We start from the raw sequence: 21,969 nt of genomic DNA, 5'->3' as shown, positions 1-21,969 counted from the left end.
GGAGGAGCAGGTTCTGGAGAAGGGGACAGTGAGGGGACTGTAAGGACAAACTGCTTTCCTGAGAGTTGTTCTCTGGCTTCTACTTCTCTCTTACTGTGAAGGCATTGCCAAAGTGATGATATGCATCAACCCCTGGGGGCTGGGTTTAGAGTTTTTCCTCCTTGGGCAGGATGCTGGAAGGATATGATCTAAAGTGGGACTTGGGTAAAGGAGTGGGAATTTAGTTATTTGTCCTGACTCTATTCCATAGGGTTTCTTATTTCTATTTCTAGAGGAAAATTATATTTTCAGAGAATTTTAGAAACAAAGGTTTATAGAAGCTCCAGTTATGGACTATAATAAGACAGAAATCAGATGGTATTTGAAGTAGTCTGTTTACCTGTCTGTCATCCCTCTCCCCTACTAGACAGGAGTTCACTGAAGTCAGAAGCTGTGACTTGTTTTCTGCTCTATCTCAGTGCCCAGCAGCAGTGTGCTGTGTGCAGGAAGCACCAGCCCATATTTGCTGACTTATTGGATGAAGGCGTTAATTAGATGGGGATCGAAGCCTAAACTCTGCATCTCTGTCTCCTTCTCTCTGGGCATGTGTGTATGTGTTAAGCCATAAGAACAGTACCTGGCACATATTAGGTCTTCAATAAATACATGTTAAATTCATTATTAGATGTTGCTGCTGCCTCAGTCTCTGCACTAATCACTTAACATATAGTAACTCATTTAATTCTCACCACAACCACAAGGGGTAGGTATGATTCTCTACATTTTACAACTGGAGATAACTAAGGTCAGAGAAGTTTAATGACTTGATCAAATCCACATAGCTAGCAGGAGTTGCAAAAGCCAAGACTTGAATCTTACTACAGCAGTAAAATCTAAGCTTTTGTGTTCTACATCCTCACTTTGGATGTCAAGCAAGGACATTTGGGACCTATCTTGTATTCCATGGGACCATAGGGACTGTCTGCATAAGAGATGGTCCTGGTGAAATCAGCATTTGGAAAGAGGCATCAGGAAGAAGGATTAAAGCAGGAGAAATGCATTGCCATGGGGACAGTCATCCAAACTGTAACTAAGGGAAGGCAAGGAGAGGGGTGGGTGGACTGAGGGAAAGAGAGATTTCAAGGAAATGCAGGGGCCTGGTGGCTAGGGGATATGGAAAATGAAAAGTATTTTTAGAAAAACAGCAAAGTTAGGAGATGTGGATGTAGGGACATAGGAACAGCAAAATGAATTTATTTTAGAGCATGTTGAGTTTGAGGCTACTGAGGAGCATTTGGAAGGAAATGCAAAAAAATGGTAGTACTCTCATGGTAGAAGCCCATTAAAAATACCATGTTTAAAGAAGCATATATTGCGCACGTCACTGAGAATGATTAGGTTGTGTCATAAGGTATAATTGGATTCAGGGGTTCATGGAAGACAGCAGGGCTCAATCCTAGCCATCTCTTCAGAAGACAGGCATCATGGCTACCAAAAGCCCCAAACTCCAATCCTAGCAGCCTTCTTTGGCACACCAGTTTAAAATTGCTGACATACAGTGATGGGTTAGGACTTCAGTGTCCACTCTGATGAGTAGGTTGGTCTTTATCATTAATTCTGCAAGAAGCTTGTTCCAGAAAGGGGATCATTCAGATGGCAGGATTGCAGAATAGGGTCTGTGTTTATGACTTTTTAAAAAGTACTTCCCGACTTTTTCTTAAGTCTCTTCTTGACTTCCCTAGGGACCTCCAGGTTGCAGGTGTTACTCAGGAGTAAGGAATGCCCTTAAGAAGAGGTCTCCTGTTACAGGTAACTGAAAGTCTATGTATAGGAAAAGGCAGCAGTCCCTCTGCGGTTTTATTGCTTGTTTTGTTCACAGTTACCTGCAATATGGCAGGGCTACAGATGGATAGAAATATGCTTCAATGTAACACATTTACAGCAGGGGGAGAAACGCACCCCAAAACACAACTGCTCAAAGCCAAAATCTGTCTTTGCCTTTCCTAATCTGTGTTGCTTTCTGAATACAAAGAGACGGAGGATTATTGTAGTAACTGACAGTTGAACTGTGGTCAGACACCAAAGAGGTACTTTAAATAGTTGACCATAAATATAAAATCGGAGTATTATGATCCACAGGAGAAGAAGATGAAAGCAGACGCTGGTAACAAAGTCTGAGATGGAGCTTAGAGCTGGGATTCAAAGCTGGGTGAAGGCAGGTCTTTAAAGCAAAAGGAGAGGTGGTCTGGGCTTGGTTGATCTGAATTTCCTGGGAATATGTGATGAACATGGAGATGCCTCCAGGTCCCCCTTCAGGAAGGACTTTAGCCTCAGATAGGAGACCCATAGACCATAAGTGATTGATGGGACATGTGGCAGGCTGTGTGACCCCCACAAGATGTCTACATTCAGAACCTATGAATCTGTCATTTGACATGGCAAAAGGGACTTTGCAGATGTGATTAAGTTAAGGAGTTGTCAGCCTGGTCTAAATTAATCAGAAGGCTTTGCTAGAATTTAATGGCAAAGCTTTATTTAAGAGCCTTAAGATTTGTATGTTAGCAAACACTACCAGGTAACAACCAGAGTGTTCTATAAAAAGAGAAATGTTGACAATTCTTATAGTAAGAAGTACATTCTTGAGGGATCAGTCCTTCATTCTTAGCCTCTGGATTGGTTCAAGACGGTGATCTTCCAGATGTCAAATGGTCTAGATAATGGATATCAGGTGTTCTTTATACCTTATATTTTTTCTTAAGTTCTTCAGAGGGATATGGGGAGATATATAGATATATATTTACCTATCTATAGATATATATCTATCTCCAAGCATTGATGCAGAACTGAAAAGTTCAAAAATTTGGGTCCTGAGGCTAAAGTAAAATAAACTCTATTTCTCATGTTTTAACTCATCCTGATTTAAGTAGTTATGTTAGCTTGGCTATAGTGACTCCATTTTGTTTCTTCAGTCTTCCTCACATCTTAGATGGGGAGGTTATCCTGGTGGGCCCTAAATGTAACCACAAGGGTCCTTGTAAGAGGGAGGCAGGAGGGTCAGAGTCGAGAAGAAAATGTGATTACAGAAGCAGAGAGAGGAGGGAGGCATGGTGACAGAAGCAGGGGTGGGGTGATGCAGTTTGATGGTGGAGGAAGGGATGCGGCAGCTGGAAAAGGAGAAACGCAGCTCTGTCCAGGAGAAACGCAGCTACATCCAGGAGAAATGCAGCTATGTCAAACTATGTTTTAGCTCCATAAAACCCATTTCAGACTTCTGACCCCCAGAACTCCACAAGAATCCACTTGTGTTGTTTTAAGCCACTTGTAAATCAGAGTTTGTGGTAATTTATTACTGTAGCTATAAGAAACTCATGCAAGGTACAAAGGCCCAGCCATCCTAGCCCAAGACAGGGACATTCTAGCTCCAGAGCACCCTGTGGTATGATCCAGGGCTTTGTTTAGTGCTGTCTCAGAGCCTGACTTACTTTCTGCTCAATCCTGCTTCCACTCCCTTCCACAGGCGTTGATCCCAAGGACACCCCCTAATATACTCATTCATCTTCAAACACTGTTCTGAGTTGGCTTCCTAGGGATTTTACATTGTGTTGATATTAGGTAGTGCTCCATGGTGATTCAGAGTGTCAGCATTGGGTCAGTCGGTTCTGGCTTCCCAAGTTGGTAACCTTGGGTGTGTTTCCTTGCCTCTTTGAGACTCAGCCTCCTACACTGTAAAACGTGGGTAAAAATTCCTACACTGTAGCTTGTAGTGCGGATTGATTTTGACCACACACATACCATGTGGTACAGGGCCTGCCTTGAACTAAGTTCTTAATAATGTTCCTGATGAAATTAATGATGGCACTGATGATGGTGGAATTGGCACTGATGGATGTTGTTGATGGTGAAAATGATAGTGAGGATGAAGAAAATGACTCAAGAACTCCAGGGACTGTGGACAGACCCTTGGCTTACAGAAGGCCATAGGTTGTTCAGCTATTAGTGCCCAGGAGAGTCAGGGAGAAAGTACAAAGATCTATTTTCAGACTGATTTTCTACACTTCCTCACGTTGTCTAACTCTGAAGAGAGACTACTGGTTTCTGGGTTGAATTCTAGACTCCATATTAGATTCAAGATACACATTGAACACCATGATCCAGACTGGACATTGGCCAGTCTGGGAGCTTTTCCTGGGGTTCATTATGGCCTTCATTTCTGCCTCCAAGGAGACAGATGAACTGCATTGGGGCTGTGGGGGATTGCAGATCACTCCTTACCTTCCGCAGGGGGACCCAGAACCTGCACCTAGGACTGGAAACAAGGGTTATATGAGGACCGTATAAAGAGAAAAGGTATAAGATAACTTTTAAATGATTATCTGAGTTTAAAGATGCCTTTTTTTACTTGAAGCACAAATTATATTCATGGATTTCAACTATAAAATCCCTTCCACTTTCTCCCCTAAAATTGCCCCTTGAAGAATATGAGAAGTAACTCTCCTTTCTTTCCTAGCCTCAGATAGTTCAGCCTGTCAGGAAAGCACAATTTGCAGGTGAGCTACTGAGGATGCTCCAAACAAGAACTGCTACAAAAGTGCCAGAGGACCCAAACTTGTACTTAATTTATAGTTTGCAAGTCCTCAGCATAGAGCTGGCCAAACAATTCCAACTAAATTAAACTCCACACAGTTCTCCTGGGCTGGGCCTGTGGGTGCTAAGCCCCAGCTGTCAGCCCAGCTTCACGACTGAAGATAAATCACTGCAGAAAATGGACTATAATGAAAACGCTGACAGACCCTTCAAAGTAATGGAGCTCAAGGGTCTCCCTTTTGTCACATTCCACATATTATGCAATTACTGCCTTGAAAATGGCCTTTTCTTCATTCCTGAGAGGTGTGTCTTGGTTTCAGAACAGGGGTCGTGGGAGTTGGTAGATACCTTCATGCTTGGGACTGTAGGCAGGTTAGATTCAGTCTGGGCCAGACCCATTGTTGACAATTGCAGCAATTTTCTCTTACACAGAGGCTGGAATCACCCACGTCTAATCACTAGAATCACTGCACTGGAGGCTGGACAGTGCAAGCAGGTCAACCATCACTCCAATCTACAGCTGAGTTGTTCACACTCCAAAAAATAGATTTTATGCTGTTTTGCTATTCTGTAAAAAGCTGTGTGACAGAACAAACAACTTTGTAAGGATGCTTATTGAGGTGGCCATGTCCAGAGCCACTGTGTCAAGGTAGAGTTGGGATTCTCCCGGAGGATATGAAAGTCCTCAAGAAGTATTGGGCTGCTGCCTCTCTCTGATCTGCTTTTGGCTTTCTTAACTACTCCAGTCTCTTGAAACATCTAAATCTTTAAGAGGTCTTCCTGTTGGCAGCAAGTAAAAATCTGACCCCTAGGAAGTGCTGCTATATTGGAAATCTTTCAAAAATCAAACCCCCTCAAGCTGACTTAAATTAAAAATGAAAATGTATTGAACCATAAACGTGTGAAGTTCATCTAAGATTAGGTATGGTTGGATTCAGAAGGTGAACTGATGTTCTAGGGTGTCCCCATTCCTCCCCTCATGCTGGCTTCACACCTGGGAAATTCCAGGTTGACATACTCTCAATCCCAAGATGAGTGGGTAAAAGAGATGATGTAGTCCCAATATTTCAAACATATTTCAGAACTAAGAGCCACTGAACTAACAGGATCATGGGAACTGCCCTGAACCAATCTCTGTAGCCTGGCACGTACAGTATTGGCCTGGCTTGGTGCCATGCCTGTTCCTGAACCAATTATTGTGGCAAGATAATTCTTTGCTAAGTCTTGGCAATGCCTTTATAATGAATGGAGGAGTCAGCTCATTCTGGGATGTGGACAGGGTTAGGAAGAGTACTTTACCAAGGAAACAGGATGCTGTTACTCAAAGGACTGGGGACTGTATGTTAGACAGACAAAGACAAAAATTGCTCTCTAGAAATGACATCAGTCTACTGAAGTAGCTAGGTAAGTTATTGGGATGATTTTCTCCCCAAGCAATGTTAGTCACCCTCAGCATTGGACATAATTTTGTCACTTCCCAATTTATCTGAGCTACCCTTTTTCTCCTTTTCCCCCTCTTACTCAGTACCTTGCCACACACTGATGGGCCTGAACCACTGTGAGGCATGGGATATAGATCCCTAGCAGCTGCCAAGGGACTATAAGGTGAAAACTGGAAAGGTGGGCAGTCAGCACTATCTGAGGTAAACTTTTATGAGTAGGAAAAGGGAGATATTTGGAAGCAACTGGACAGATATATTCTTGTTCCTTTCACCACCTATGAGCTCCCCTCCATAAAAGCCTTCTGGAAAAGCCTTGTGTTTCAAGTGAACACACCTGCTAAGGGACCTGTGTATTAGCTTCCTATTATTGTTATGCATTATAACAAACTAGGTGACTTAAAGAAATACAAATGTATTGCCTTTCATATCTGGAGTTTGGAAGTATAAAATGAGTTGGCAGGGCTGCATTCCCTTTGGCAGCTCTGAGAAGAACCCATTTCTTTGCCTTTTTCAGCATCTAGAGCCTGCCAGCATTCCTTGGCTCATGGCTCCACATCACTCTGATCTCCGCCTCTCTTGCCACATCTTCTTCTTGGACTCAGACCCTCCTGTAAGGACTCTCATGATTCCATTGAGCCCACCTAGATAATCCATGACACTGACCCCTTCCCAAGATTTTAAACTTAATCATATTTGCAAAATCACTTTTGCTTTGTCAGATAACATATTCACAGGTTCTGGGGGTTAGGTTGTAGGCATTTTGGGGGCCATTATTTATCCTACTATAGCCCGTAAATGGCTCTTTGAGGCTCCTTGTGAAGCCTTGGGTAGTGTAGGCCTGCATTGCATCATATTATTTTTTTCCTTTCCTCACTTTCCTTTCCTTTCTCCCATTAGCCTCTGGGTTTGCACACCCCAAAGAACGTTTTACTTTGACATTTTCTTCAGGCTCTGGAAGAACTAAGGTGAAGGAAGCCTCAGTGAGTTTACATAATACTTTGTAAACCCCCCCATCTGCAAAATCAGCCATATGCAAATACTAGCAGTGTCTTTTTCATCTATAGCCTCAGGCCAGAGTTGCAATTTAGTAGGTGCTCCATGGATGCTTGAATGAATGAGTGGATGAATTGGCCTTTTAACTATCCTAGAATTCTTGCTTGAAACCTTACTTGTTCTGAAAACTTACCTACTACAGTTCCCCAACAATGCTTGGTGTGCGTATACAAATTTCATGCTTCGTTTTTAATGCACACTTTAGTGCTCAAGGGCAGAGTCAATAATGAGAACCAGAAGAATAAATGTTTTTAAGGATCTAGGATCAGGTCCTGACTCTTTCCTTCCTGGCTCTGTAACCTAGACTAGTCATTTTACCTAGTCTTTGTATCTCAGTAATTACATTTAATCCATAGAGATGAGATGATTAATTTTGATGGCATATAGAACATACTCAAAACAACATAACCCATGTGTAGTTTTCCATGCTCCTGACTTCATGTACTTCTTATATATTCATAGCATATAAATTTCATACATTTATATATAATCATATAAATTTTATATAATATGAAATATATATATAACTATATAAATTTATGCATATCTGTTTGTTCAGTTACATTTTCTAAATGGACTACTTGAGAGACCTTTTTGCTTGGCTGAATAACCTCCATTGACAACTCATTCTTTTATGCCATCTTCCAGCTTGAAATAGTCATGTGCCAGGGTACTATACAACTAGATATAATTCCAGAAAGCTTTTTCTATCCTCTATTGGAAGAGTCATATTTCAGTTGGAATGTGTGACCAGCCCTTGTTTCTCCCTTTTTCTTTCTGTGTGTTGTAGATATGGTGCCTGAAATTCCTACAGCTATTTTGTAACATGAGGCAATTAACATAAGAAAAAGAACAAGAAAATCTTAGCAAATACTGATCTTGATTGATTGCAACCCATGAACTAACATTAGCAGTTTCCCGCCTTCAGACTTCTTATTTGTGCCTTTTCATGAAGAATGATACCAGAAATTTGGAGAAGGGGATGTGAAATGTAAAGGCAGCCAAAAAGAGAAGAAAGGAGAGAAAAAGTCAAAGGAGTCTGTGTTTCTCTTTGGATTTTAAATGATTACAGAAAGGAAGAAGGGGCTCAAAACCAAAACAAACCTATACCCATCATCCACAGTGGAATGGAAACAACTTGAAAGCAGTGAATGTGCATGCTTGGTATTAGATATCATCTTTATCTGGCATTGTACCTGGCATAATAGGTGTTTGTTGAACAAATAAAGGACTCTTTCTTTTTACCTCTTAAATTTGGCCAGGTCTATCTGTCATCAGAGCAGTTGTGATGACAGTTCTTTGGTAGGTTTCCAAGCACTGTACTATTTAAATGCAGCACACAATCTGAGAGGGCCAGGCAGGCAATTGGACATCTGAACCTGACTGGCCAGGCCTGTGTTAGCAAAACTCACACACTTAATCTGAATCTTTAAGAAGAAGGATTTTCCTAGTGCTTGTTTCAATATGTGATTCTCCCTAGAGGATTTCAAAGGAGGAGCCAAATCTAAGGTAGGTAGGAAAAACTTGCTTATAAAGTCCTGGCCTCTGTCCCAACAATCACATAATCCAGTGGAAGACATGTTGATGTCAACAATATTTAGGCTTCTATCTGAGCTTCCATCCTGGACAGCAGGTGCAGGTGCCAGCACTTACCCGCACTATGGCGCCTCTTCTTACTGTGGCCTCCCAAAAAACAGGGGCCAGATCCTGCTGGCCTTGGAATGTCTCACTCCATAGCACCAAAACAGTGTCTCATTCATAAGTGGGGTGCATTGCCAGTCTTTTATAGAAAAGGTCCACCCTTGTGCACTTATCTTCATAATCTCTCACTTGGGGGAAAGCAAAGGCAAGAGAACATGTTCTTGAGTAATTTATTCTGTTCCCCTGTATTGATGAAAGGCATAAAAATAGTGTTTCTACTCAATTCGTTTGAAGGACAAGTCAAAATCACACCATTAAAAATTAACATCCAAAACAGATTGTACATTACTAGGGATGAGTTCAGAACCAAAGTAGCATAATTGGCCAAATGAATCTTCAGAGTGTTGCATAAGACAAATTCTCTCATTTCCAGTTAAGAAATAAAAGGACACAGATTATCTTTATTTTAGGCCAAAAAGGTTTGAAGAAACAGTCCAGCATATTTTAGCTGAGGTAAATGAGGATCTAGGAAAGAGGCTAAGGTCAAAGCTGTAGGGTTTTCTGGAGCACCAAATTCATCACTAAGCACAGCCCACCATATCCTGTGAAATTTATGTCAAAATTACTGGATTGTTTTCCTTCTTGTAGCCACCTAAACTCTAGGTTGGAAAATTAAACCATCCACTAAGTTTATGATGACCAGATAGCTCAGTGCCCATTATATACATCTATTGATACAATCTATAGGTATGAAATCCACTCATCCACCCATTCATCCAGCCAGCCAGCTGGCCAGCATTTATGGATTACCTACCTATGCTGGCCCGGTGCTGGGGCAGAAGAAACAATGATGGATTAGACAGAAAATTTGCTCTCAAAGAAATTGGTCCAGCACATGGCTTTAGAGCAAAGTTTTTCCATCTCCACACTATTAAGATTTTGAAATGGAAAATCCTTTGTTGTAAAGGCTGTTATGTGAATTATAAGATGCTTAGCGGTATGTGTGGCCTCTATCCACTAGATTCTTCCCCTAGTCATGATTACCAAAATGGTCTTCAGACACAGGCAAATGTCCCCTGATGAGGGAGGGCAGAATTGTCCCCAGTTGAAAAGCATTGTTTTAAAGTCAGATCCAAGCTTCTATTCTTGACTGATCCTTTTACTAGTTATTTTAAACTAATTGTTATTTAACTTTTCCTTATTCCCAGAACCTAACACAATTTCTGGCACAGAGTAAGTATGTGACAAATACTTGAAGATTAAGAGAATGAGTGAATGAATGAATGAATGAATGACTGTCTATATTTGTAAGACCACCTTTTCTTAAGGATCTGACAGGCTCTTAGGAGGACTTTGAGTCTTGGCCATACACAATGCCAAGAAAGCCATATATTTATTCAATCAAAATATGCCTTAGCTAAGTAGGAAAAAAAAAAATGCTTATGGGTATTTAGCTGTGTGGGCCTGGCAGATAATTGAGCGGCTGGATTTTTCAGTTTCAACAGATTGGTTTGCCATTCTGTAGCCACAATAACAGAGCAAAGTAACAATTATGTCTATGTTTAATTTTCTGAAGAGTGTTGCATCGTTGAGGCTCACAGTCTGGACGATTAAATGTGGCCGATTGGCACTCCCACACAAGTTTGAGGGCATTTAAAATAGCTCTCTGTAAAAGAAAAAAATTCAAGCTGCACACAAAGTTGTAACTCTCCCAAGATTTTATATTTCAAAAGCAAGCTTACAATGGTAAAATTGTTCTTGGTGACAGAGAATAGACCAGCCATCCATTTTGAGTGTATTATTGTCAAACCGAGTGTTGACTCTGGTCGGTGATCATGTCTACTGGTGGAAATGGATAATTTTTTTATGTTCAAGGAAATCGTCAAGCTTCTACTTGTGTGGTGCTTATGTTATGACACCCTTGACCATGATGTCAACTATTCAGAGAGAGCCATGAGTGTCATTCACCAAGTTTTCTTTACTTCCTAAGGCTTAAATGAGGGGTAGCTGACAGAATGAAGAAAGGCTCCACTCTTTCATTCTCAAGTATTCCAGACACAATTCTGTAGGCGCATGTGAAGGAGACTGTATTAGTTATCTATTGCCGCAGTAATGCTGAGTAGCAAACAACCATAAAGTATCATTGGTATATGGCAATAACATTTGTTTGGCTTAGAAACCTGTATGGTTTAGTTCATCTCAGCTGGACTTAGCTGATTTGGGGGTCATGTACATATGGGATTGGCTGCAGGTTGGCTAATTAGTTCTTCTGAACTTGGCAAGGCTTCTTCACCTGTCTGGAGTATGGATGGTTATTGGTTGGTCTAGTATGGTATTGGTTGGCATAACTTTCATCCTCCGAGGCCTAGCTGCAAAATGGGCTTGCAGTAGTGGCAGAGGTACAAAAGCTTGCATCATGCTTGATAATATCCCATTAGCCCAAGCCACATCATGTGGCTGAGCCCAGAATTAAGATGTTAAGCAGAAGGCTCTGTCTGGAGTAAGAGAGCCCTGTAAAGTTATCTGGTCAATGGTGTGGGTATCAAGAGGTGTTGATTAATTATAATTGATTAAGGTACCAATATACTACAAAGTCTAAACTCCAGGAAGTGTTGGGGCTTGCAAAAAAAATAAATATGAACAAGAAACATCCTTTTAGCAATGTTCAGAGAAAGATGAAGAGGGAAGAGAGAGAGATTGATGACTTGGGAATCGCTCAAGCACAAAGCTGCTATTTTTTTCTAGTTAGGAAAAATGTCTTCACATAGGAAAGGAAAGGGTAGCACAATATGAATAAGAAGTAATTCAGAGCAAAAGTAGGTAGCTACTTACCGAGTCCATTGAAATACTTGACCATAGTACTGTTGACAGTGATTGTGCGGTATCATGGATAAATGACAGAGCCTTGCAAAGAAGGCAGGTTAGTTTTAAAGGCTTTACCCTTGACATTTGAAAGAAATATCTCCCTAAAACAGCTGCAAATTTCTTAATTCACAAGTACAGTGGAATATACAATACCTCCCCTTAAAATGTAGTTAGAATAACTAAAACTGCATAATATCAATGATTATATACACACAGTTCTAAAGTGATCAAAATGACTTTCTCTTAATTTATGACTTTACCCAGTGCCATGCTTTTTCCTTATGTCCTCTCCTAATGTCATTTACATACTCAAAGGAAGTTAATGTTTATTTATTTACCTCTTTGTGTCATGTATTGTGCTAAGGTATTTTATTCTCACAGCAATCTCATGACATGTGTATCATTATTACTATTTTACAGATGAGAAAACAGAAGCTGAGAGAATAGTACCCTAAGCTTGTACCCAGGTCTGCCTAATGACAATCTGTATCCTCATATTGGGCACCTCTTGAAAAAATTAAGTTGTAATATGATGAAAAGAAGTGAAGTCCTAACCCCCCAAATTAGCAGTGTAAGTAGAAGATTAGAAAACCTTGGCTTGCCTGCAATTGACATGAAGAAATACCTTAAAGTTTTTGTTGACCACAAATTTGGTAGAGCCTGGGTGCTGCCAAGAGCATCCGAGTAAGCTTCAGTCCTCTGTAGGGAGGCGTGGGGTTCTGTCCACAGGCTGCACTATTAAGGGTGCCTGATTTCATTCAGTTACTGATTATTAGATTGATTAATTGGTACACTGTACCTGTAGCTCTTGTCTTAAGGTGACACATTTTAATAATGTAACATTGACAGTTTGGAGTTGGTCCAATGAAGGGGAATTAGGAGGGTAACAGTTTTGTAAAATCATAATATGTAGGAAAGGATAGGATTAAAACATAGAGTATGTGTAACCTACCACCAAGAAGACTTAGGGTTAATGCAGATAATTTTCTCCAGCCACTTGAAGGCATTCCATGTGGAAGATGACACTGTCTTATTTAATACTGACCTAGAATTCATGGGTAATAGCTATGTGATCTATTGGGCCAGTGTTTGCAATGTGGGCGGTGAATTGATTTGAGATGTGGTTAGCTCCATGACTCCAGAGGAGTGCAGACAGAGGACAAAGGTGCCTTAGTGCCTTAAAGAGGGCTGCTGCCCTGAGGAGTCACTTTTCCCCATGTTGACTTCTGAAACAATGACTTCAGTACTTATGGCCAGAAGTATTTACTGAGTTTTTCTATATGTGCAGCCATTGTGATATGATATAGTTAGGAAATTGGTACTTCTGCTCATGTATGAAATGATGGATGAAATAATATTTTAAAGGGGGAATATTTATTCCCCACTCCTGATGTTTTCCTTCATTTGGAGAGAAACATTAATATGACACCCCTGGACTCTCCCTGTTCCTCTGCTCCCTCCACACCATTGCGGGGCGAGAGAGGAGAGACTTGTGTGCTATACAATTCAGGAATAGTAACTTGACTTTCTAAGACCAGAAGCCCCTTTATTTCTTTTGGCGGTGACCTGCCTGCAGAAAACATAATTCCTCTGTTTTTTTCCAGGCACAGAATACCCTATTGGAGCCCTTATGTTAGGAAGCTGCCCAAGTTCAGTGTTGCCATTACTGTACTATGTGAATAAATCTTTCAGATTTTAACATTTAGTACTAAGAATCAGGTTTGCTTTCACCTTAAGAGACATCTTCCAGTTTAGGCTTATTTGGGAATGAAGGGGCTGTGGTGGCTTTTATCAATCACTTGCTCATCTTATGTCTTCATTTTTGGGAGCCCAGAAAGAGAAGAAGGTGCTATTGAGTAGGCCCTGGACAACTCACCCAGTATGAGATGGAATATAAGACATCAAGTTACCATGTATTGGAGGTTTATTTTCTGAGTCTCAATGCTTTACTCCTGCTATCTCCTCTGAGTATGCCAACAATATCTCTGTTGTTAACATCCCCAGTTTACAGATGAGAAAACTGAGGCTTGATCAAGTTAGGAAGTTTTCAATTCATGTCTACTGGAGCTCAAAGTCAAGGCTCTCAATTGCTCCACAGTTGAGAGAAAGGTTTTGTGCTATAGAGGATATTGACAATCAGAGAAAGGAATGACTATTGGGGGCATTGAGGGAGTGAACACTATGCTGGTCATTAGATGGTCAAAGGGACTAAAAGAGGAAGGGAAAGGAGTGTGGACACTCCAAGGATATAAGTGAGAAGCAGTACTCCCAGGTGGACAGCAGCAGAAATGTCATTATCATCAGCTTCAGCTTCATCATTTTCATCATAAAAGCCATCATTTATTGACCACTTACTGTATACCAGAGATTTCTCTAAGTGCTTTAAATTTGTTATCCCATATAGTTTTTAATTGCTTTATTGACGTATAACTGGCATTCAATAAACTGTGCATTTTTAAAGTGTACAATTTGATAAGATTTGACATGTAAGTACACTCATGAAACCATCACCACAGTCAAGATAAAGAACATAGCCACCCCTCCAAAAAGTTTCCTTAGGCCCCTTTCCAATAATTCCCTCATTCTTTTCTCCCCTAGCTCCCAGTTCTGTCCTCAGGCAACTAGAAGTGTGCTTTCAGTCACTAAATTTGCATTTTCTAGAATGTTATACAAATGAAATCAAACATCATGTACTCTTTTTTGGTTTGGCTTCTTTCACTTAATGTAATTACATTGAGACTCATCCATATTGTGAAGTATTTTAATAGTTTATTTCCTTTTTATTGCTGAGTAGTATTTTATTATAAAAATATAATACAACTTTTTTATTCATTGACATGTTGGTGGACTGTGAGATTGTTTCCAGTGTCTATTACACATAAAGCTGTTACAAACTTCTTTGTACAAGTATTTGTGTGCACAAATGGTTTCATTTAAATCTGACAAAAAATGAATGATATAGTACTATTATAATTCCTATTTTATACATGAGGAAGCTGAGGTCCACCATAAGCAATTACCCTGCCGAAAGCTAGTGGCTCATTGGCAATAGGGCTAACATTTGAGACCATGTCTGTCTGACAACCCCATGCTCAAAGTTCCCATGCTGTATATGCATCCCCATGCTGAGAAGAATGCCTGCACTTGGAAAAATAAAGACATTTACTTTTTTGCTCTAAGAATGTATTTCTCAGCCTGTTTTTACTCTCTGTCATGGTTATCCAGGTTGGTTGCTGCACTGAGACTCTCTGAGGGCGAGATGAGCATTCCTACTGAGTTCTTAGTTTACCCATCAATGAGAGATAAGAAAATCCTGCCAGAGGCCAGGACCTTTCTCTGTCAAGAATATGAGATTATATCTTCATTTATGGAGTAACTTTTAGACCCTGAAAATGAAAGTTAAAAAAAGAAAGCAGATAGAAGAAACAAAGAAAGTGCAAACATCCTTGTGCAAATTCACAGTCCAAGATGTGAGAACTTTGTGGATGAAGTTAATCCATAAAGAATGCTCAGCTGAAGAATTCCAGTCAAAAGTCTGCAGGGGCATCCAACCTGTGGCCCATGGGCCGTGTGCAGCCCAGGATCACTGTGAATGTGGCCTAATACAACATTGTAAATTTGCTTAAGATATTATGAAATTTTTTTTGTGATTATGTGTCACAATGTATTTAACATGTGGCCCAAGGCAACTCTTCTTCCAGTGCCACACAGAGACGCCAGAATGTTGGGCACCCCTGTCAAGGGGGTTCAGTTACTACTGATCTGCTGGGGTCCCATGCAAACATTTTGAGGAAGTCCTGCCCACAGTTCCTCTTATGAACCTCATCTGAGCCTTTTTCCTGTGCTCCTTCCTCATTCTGATTCTCCAAAGATTGACTCATTTATGTGCTGAGCAACTAGCTACTCTGTGTGTGATGGCAGTGTAAGAGAAAAGATTCCACACACTCCCACACTGAGGAACTTACAAGCTGTGTTGGGGGGGGAAGACTGACAGGAACCACATGCTTTGCAGGACAGTGTGACAATTGCTACTGACCAAGAGATACCTGAAAGACACTATGGTAACAATGAACAGGGAGAAACTGAGAGAACCAACAAAAGTTTTCCAGAAGAGGTACCATTTAATTATTTAATATCTTTCTTTTGTTTATGTTTTTCAAAATGCACACATTTATTATAAGTAATACAACCAGTGGCATGGAAGTAAATGTTTGACAAACAGTTCTTTGGGAAAAAATATGTATATATATACACATACATACATAAATATATACATGCACTTATTATAAGTGTTACAGATATAAAGGATGTGTAGCATATAATTTATAACTAATAAAAACTATACAATATTGTTTACTATAAATTCCATCTATATGGCCAATTGATTTTTCATAGAATAGTTTCTCTGATTTTTGCCAAACTACTGTATCATTAGCCAACCTGTGGTTGTAGTTAACAAACAAGTATACTTCTGACATGACTGCTGGTTAATATTTTTATTTATGTTAGCAAGGGGATGTTTTAATGTTATGTAAGGCAAAACTGAAACAATAAAAACATGTCAGAGCTTCACTTGTTCATAAATGATGTGAGGCACATATTTGCTAATTGGATGATAATTTTTGTCTATTTTTAAGTGTATTTTATTGATTATGCTATTACAGTTGTCCCAACTTTTTCTCCCCTTTATTCTCCTCCATCCTGCACCTCCCTACCCTCCAGTATTCCTCCCCTCCCATTAGTTCATGTCCATGGGTTGTATGTGTAAGTTCTTTGGCTTCTCCATTTCCTATACTATTCTTAACCTCCCCCTTTCTATTTTGTACCTACCATTTATGCTTCTTATTCCCTGTACCTTTTTTCCACCTTCTCCTCCTCCCCCACCTCACTAATAACTTTCCCTATGATCTCTAGTTCTGTGATTCTGTTCCTATTCTAATTGTTTGCTTAGTTTTTGTTTTTTATATTCAGTTGTTGATAGTTGTGAGTTTGTTGTCATTTTATTTTTCATAGTTTTTTATTTTTCTCTCTACATAAGTCCCTTTAACATTTCATATAATAAGGGCTTGGTGATGATGAACTCCTTTAACTTTACCTTATCTGGGAAGCACTTTATCTGCCCTTCCATTCTAAATGATAGCTTTGCTGGATAGAGTAATCTTGGATGTAAGTCCTTGCCTTTCATGACTTTGAATACTTCTTTCCAGCCCCTTCCTGACCCTAAGCTTTCTTTTGAGAAATCTGCTGACAGTCTTATGGTAACTCCTTTGTAGGTAACTCTCTCCTTTCCTCTTGCTCTTTTAAGATTCTCTCCTTATTTTTAATCTTCAGTAACTTAATTATGATGCAAATTGGTGTGTTTCTTCTTGGATCCAACTTCTTTGAGACTCTCTGAGCACCCTGGACTTGCGTGTCTAGTTCCTTCACCAGATCTGGGACGTTTTCCTTCATTATTTGTTAAAATAAGTTTTCAGTTTCTTGCTCTTCCTCTTCTCCTGGCACCCCTATGATTCGGATGTCGGAACATTTAAAGTTGTCCCAAAGGTTCCTTAGCCTCTTCTCATTTTTTTAAAATTCTAGTTTCTTCATTCTGTTCCAGTTGGATGTTTATTTTTTCCTTTTGTTCCAAATCGTTGATTTGAGTTCTAGTTTCCTTCCCTTCACTTTTGATTCCCTGTATATTTTCCGTTATTTCACTTTATATAGCCATCATTTCTTCCTTCATTTTGCAACTGAACTCAACCATTTCTGTGAGCATCCTGATTACCGGTGTTTTGAACTATACATCTGATAGGTTGTCTATTCTCATTGCTTAGTTCTTTTTCTGGAGATATGATCTGTTATTTTATTTAGGCCGTATTTCTTTGTCTCAACACAACTGTTAGATTGTAAGGGACTGAGCCTTAGGTATTCGCCATGGTGTGCCAACCCACTTTGCTCTGTTGTGGCACAGTCTGGATGAATGTTCCTTCTTTAATTCCTTGGTTTACAGACTTCCACGCAGTTTGATTTTATGGCATTTCTGGTTGTTTTTTTTTTTTTTAATTGGTTGTTATCCTTCTTTTGGTTGTGCAAGGAACCAGAGTGTTTCTGCCTACACCTCCATCTTGGCCAGAAACTCATCCTGAATAATAATTTTTGATAACTTGAATATTTTCTTAATCTTTGTTCTAGTCACAATATAACAGCTTACAGATACACCCACTTTTAGGTATAATCTGCATTATTGACATTTTCTTCACTACTTTCTTAAATGTAGACAATCATCAAGACCATAAATCAAGCCTGGGCTTGGAGTGCTTGCCAATTTCTGCGCTGTAAATGCTCTCACAATGGCTGACTTAAAACTACCAATGTAATGCCACTGAACATAGAGTTAGGAAGAGATGTGCAGTTGCACCCCATTATGTATCATTTTTACCATACAGATGCTATAGCTGTAAATAGCCTCAAAGCATAGATAATAGTACAATAATTAAGAAGTGATGAATATTCTCTATTTATTAGCCTTTAATATATAATTTAGTTATAAATTTATATAATTTTTAAATAATAGCTACAATTAACAATCATCTTGCAAAATTCTGAGTATTAACAGTTGAGAACCAGTTGGGGCATACTACTAGATACATCCATATAGGGTGATCATCCACACACACAAAAAATACTCCCTTCCCTTTGTCTTCCCATCCTGTCCCACTTGTGGTATGTACTGGATTCCACTCCTTCTCTTTATAACAACAAACAAATGCAAGCATATACATAACATATACAGTGTTTGATTGTATCTATGTTGACTGAGTAATATTGTGCCATGCCATAAATGTCACTATGTCAGTGATGGAGCAGAAAGAAATGAATCAGGTGCTACATTTTTAATTCCCAATACACACACACACACACACACACACACACACACACGCACACACTTTTACGAAAATGGAATCATGTCATACACACTGATTTGTTGATGTTGTTAATGCACTGCTCTTTGGGAGATTTGCTTTGCTCTTCCATCTCTCTCCCCAGCTCCACCTTAATCAACTCCACCACTTTATCCTAAAATCCCTCCCTCCCTTCATGTCATAAACCCCTGTTGATAGTCTGTTTTATGTTTTTCATGTGTTTCTCCATTCTTACATAACTGTTTATATCTACACACACACACACATATACAAAGGGTTTGTTTAAAATGCTTTATTTATTATACATAGTATTATAATATGTATATATATTATACTACTAATATAGTATGCTTCTTTGCATGTTTTGCTTTACAATAGTTCTTATCTCAACAACTGTTCTAAAGATATTCTTTATTTGGTTGCATAGTATAACATAATATTTCATGGTGTGTATGTATTATAATTTAATATATATGCTCCTACTAATGAACATTAACTATTTTCAGTATTTTCCTTCTCTTTGAAGAATATTGTAATAAACATCTTCGAATATCTATCTTTAGGTACTGAAGCTTTTATAACTGTAGGACAGAATTGCAGAAATGGGGTTTCTGGGTTGAAGGGTATGCATATTTTTAATTCTAATAGATATAGCCAGATGGCTTCCCAGAAACACTTCTCATTTTCACCAACAATAAGTGAGAGAACTTTTCCATAATCCCCACCAGCAATAGGTATTAACTCTCTCTTTAATTTTTGCCTGGGACATGAGTGTAAAGTTATAACTTATTGTTACTTTAATTTGCATTTCCTTGACTACCAATGAGCTTGAATATCTTTTCATATGTTTATTGGCATTTTGGGTTTGCTCTTCTGTGAATTGCCTACTCATATTTTTTGTTCATTTTTCAATGGAATTGTTTCTTTGTCAATTTGTAAGCGGTTTAGCATAGTTATTAACCTGTTATCTCTCCCCTGCATTGCAAATACGTATATCCAAGTCTTTGGTTTTTCTGTCAACTTGAAAATGTTACCTTTAGACATGGTTAGATAGTTTATTGTTTATTACATAATGTATGGCATATAATTAATGTTTATATAGAATAAACACATACACTATGAATAGTGTTAGTCTTTTGGGTATGAAGACCTTCTACTCCTAGACTATAAATAGATATACATTTTCTTGTGATTTTTTTTGGTATAGCATTTAACATCGACATCTTTCTTTAATCCATATGTTTATTTTTATACAGTATCAGGTAATACTCCAACTCCACATTATTTTAATTCAATACCCATTAGTGTATGACCACTTAGTAAAATAAGCCACCCTTTTCTCATCTTTTGCTATGTTTTAAAATCTTATGTTTACTGGGATCTATTTCTCGATCCTCTATTTTTTTCCACTGATTAATTTTTCTTTTTTTAAATTTTTTTATTTTTAAGTCAAGTTTATTCTATTATTGTTGTCTCAATTTTTCCCTCCTCCACTCATCCCACCCCCACTGCCCATTCCCACAGTTAATTCCCACTCTTGTCCATGTCCATGGGTCATTCATACATGTTCTTTGTCTAGTCCCTTCTCCTTCTTTCCACCATTGTCCTCTTTCCCTATCCCCTCTGGTCCCTTTCAGTCTGCTCCATGTTTCCATGCCTGTGGTTTGTTTTGTTCGTTAGTTTATTTTGTTGAATAGATTCCACTTATAGGTGAGATCGTATGGTGTTTGTCTTCATCAACTGGCTTATTTCACTTAGCATAATATTCTCCAGTTCCATCCATGCTGTCAGAAAAGGTAGGAATTCCTTCCTTTATTTTTTTAAATGTAGATTGATTTTATTTATTTTTTTAAATGTCAAAATCCATTATAAAATATTAAAAAATTTAAATCCATTATAAAGTCTCAGCAATTAAAACATGACACCAGCACAGAAATAATCAAGTAGATCAATGAAATAAAATGAGCATTCTAGAAACAAACATATATATCTAACAATGTAATATATGATTAAATTGATATTCCAAATCAATGGGGAAAATAAGGCTTATTCCACAAATAAAAGTGCATGGACCACTATTACTTGAAATAAAACAAATATAGAGCCCTATTTCACACATTATACAAGAAATATTCATGGGGGTTAAAAATCAAATGTAAAATCTAAGGAGTTTTAGGAGAAAATACAAACTAATATTTTTCTTACCCTGAAGTAAAATATTCAAACCCAGAATCTATAAAGTAATATATTGACAATATGCTATATTAAACATTTAAGACTACATGGTAATATACATATAAAAAAAGTTAAAGGACAAGTAATAGGAAAGTATTTGCAACACATCTAAAAAAGGATTAATTTTTTTTTTAGGGCAAAAATTCTACAAACATGTAATCAAAAAATAGATAAAGAATTCCAAAAGGCCATTTAAAACTTTTTAAAAATAACATAAATAGGAAAGAAACATACAAAAACAGGTTTAGTTTCAACAAATAATAAAGAAACAATTAAAATAACTCATGATTGTCACAATCAGGTTAATAAGTATTAAAAATATTGGTAATATCAAGTATTGGTGACTGTGAAAGGAACTGGGTATTCATAGACTCTTTTTCTTCATCTTAAAGCAGTCCCTTTAGCATATTTTATAATGCTGGTTTGGTGGAGGTGTATTCTTTTAGCCTTCTTTTGTCTGGGAAACTCCTTATTTCGCCTTCCATTTTAATGGAGAGCCTTGATGGGTAGAGCAGTCTTGGTTGCAGACCTTTGCTTTTCATGACTTTGAATATTTCTTGCCACTCCCTTCTGGCTGGTAGTGTTTCTGTTGAGAAGTCAGCTGTAGCCGTACCAGGGCTCCCTTATATGTTACTACCTCTTTCTCCCTTGCTGCCTTTAGGATTCTCTGTTTGTCTTTGATATTTGCCATTTTAATGATATGTGTCTTGGAGTGGGCCTCCTTGGGTCCCTCTTGAATGGGACCCTCTGTGCTTCCTGGACTTGCATGACTTTTTCTCTCCTCCAATTAGGGAAGGTTTCCATCATTACTTTTTCAAACAGGTTCTCTATCCCTTGCTCCTCTTCTTCTCCTTCTGGTATTCCTATTATATGGATATTATTACATTTCAGGTTGTCCTGCATTTCCCTAAATGCCTCTTAATTCTTTTTAAGTCTTTTTTTTTTTTCCATTTTCTTGCTCTTTCTGGGAGCTTTTTCCTACCTTATCCTCTAGCTCGCTTATTTGATCCTCTGCTTTATCTAGCCTGTTTTTGATTCCTTCTAATGTGCTCTCCAATAGAACACTTACCAGTAAACACTTTTTATGACCTCTACCCTGGTGTATGAATCCAGGGAACTTCCAGCCTTCACAGCCCAAGTGTCTTCATTTGCTTACTTTGCATAGCAAGTTGCCTGCCATTTTTCTCCAAGAAGACTCTTCTTCACCCTTAGAGACTCAATTTGTAGCATAGGAAAATGTATTCCCACAATTCATTACATCAACA

This window comes from Pteronotus mesoamericanus, unplaced genomic scaffold (assembly GCF_021234165.1).
Source record: "Pteronotus mesoamericanus isolate MK-2021 breed Mesoamerican mustached bat unplaced genomic scaffold, CSHL_Meso_final contig_52, whole genome shotgun sequence".
NCBI lineage: Eukaryota > Metazoa > Chordata > Mammalia > Chiroptera > Mormoopidae > Pteronotus > Pteronotus mesoamericanus.
The sequence above is the reverse complement of the archived record's forward strand: the minus strand, read 5'-3'. Positions refer to the sequence as shown.